Source organism: Arachis ipaensis, chromosome B09 (genome assembly GCF_000816755.2).
Source record: "Arachis ipaensis cultivar K30076 chromosome B09, Araip1.1, whole genome shotgun sequence".
In the NCBI taxonomy this organism is placed as follows: domain Eukaryota; kingdom Viridiplantae; phylum Streptophyta; class Magnoliopsida; order Fabales; family Fabaceae; genus Arachis; species Arachis ipaensis.
In genome coordinates this window covers 104093697-104095250 of record NC_029793.2, presented here as the reverse complement: position 1 = coordinate 104095250, position 1554 = coordinate 104093697, and positions in this window count along the sequence as shown.

Genomic DNA, 1554 nt, shown 5'->3' with positions numbered 1-1554 from the left:
TTGCATATGCATCTTGCATTTTTCGAAAATTTCATGCATTCATAGTGTTCTTCATGATCTTCAAGTTGTTCTTGGTAAGTTTTCTTGTTTGATCTTGATGATTTTTTGTTTTGTGTCTTTTCATGTTTATCATATGCATTCTTGAATTCTTAGTGCGTAAGCATTAAAGAATTCTAAGTTTGGTGTCTTGCATGTTTTCTTTTCATTAAAAATTTTTCAAAAATATGTTCTTGATGTTCATCTTGACATTCATAGTGTTCTTGGTGTTCATCTTGACATTCATAGCATTCTTGCATGCATCACATGTTTTGATCTAAAAAATTTCATGCATTGCATCCTTTTAGTGTTTTTCTCTTGCATCATAAAAATTCAAAAATCAAAAAAATATCTTTCCCTTTTTCTCTCATCAAATTCGAAAATTTGGATTGACTTTTTCAAAAATTTTTAAAATCAAATTGTTTCTTATAAGTCAAATCAAATTTTCAATTTGAAAATCTTATCTTTTTCAAAATCTTTTTCAAAAATCATATCTTTTTCAAAATTCTTAGTTATTTTCGAAAATTCCAAAAATATTTTTCAAAAATCTTTTTCTTATTTTTATACCAAATTTTCGAAAACAATATAATCAATTAATGTTTTGATTCAAAAATTTCAAGTTTGTTACTTGCTTGTTAAGAAAGATTCAAACTTTAAGTTCTAGAATCATATCTTATGATTTCTTGTGAATCAAGTCATTAATTGTGATTTTAAAAATAAAATCTTTTCCAAAACTAATTTTTATCATATCTTTTCAAAAATATCTTCTTATCTTATCTTTTTCAAAAATATGATTTCAAAATATCTTCTCTAACTTCCTAACTTCCTATCCTTTCAAAAAGTTGTTTCAACTAACTAACTAACTTTTTGTTTGTTTCTTAACTTTTTTAAAACCACCTAACTAACTCCCTCTCTCTCATTTTTCGAAAATATCTTCCCTCTTTTTCAAAATTTCTTTTTAATTTATTAATTAATTTAAATTTTAAATCTTAATTTTCGAAAAATACTAACAATTTTCAAAAACTAATTTTCAAAAATCACTAACTCCTTTTCAAAAAATAATTTTCGAAAATTCCCTCCTTCTCTCTCATCCTATTCTATTTATTCATTCATATCCTAACATCTCATCTCACATTCCAATCCTCACAGTTGTGTTTCTTCCATTATATTACATTATTTGTCTCCCCCTCTTCTTCTACTCACACAGGGATCCCTATACTGTGGTATAAAGGATCTCTATTATTATAAGTCTCAACAAAGCTCTGCACATCTGTGAGGCTCCATGAGAGCCCACTGTCAAGCTATTGACATTAAAGAAGCGCTTGTTGGGAGGTAACCCAATGTTTATCTAATTCTTATTTTTATTGTTTTTCATGTTTTTTTAGGTTCATGATCATGTGAAGTCACAAAATAAATATAAAAATTGAAAATGGAATCAAACACAGCAGAAGAAAAATCACACCCTGGAGGAGCATCTGTCTGGCGTTCAAACGCCAGAACAGAGCATAGTTCTGGCGC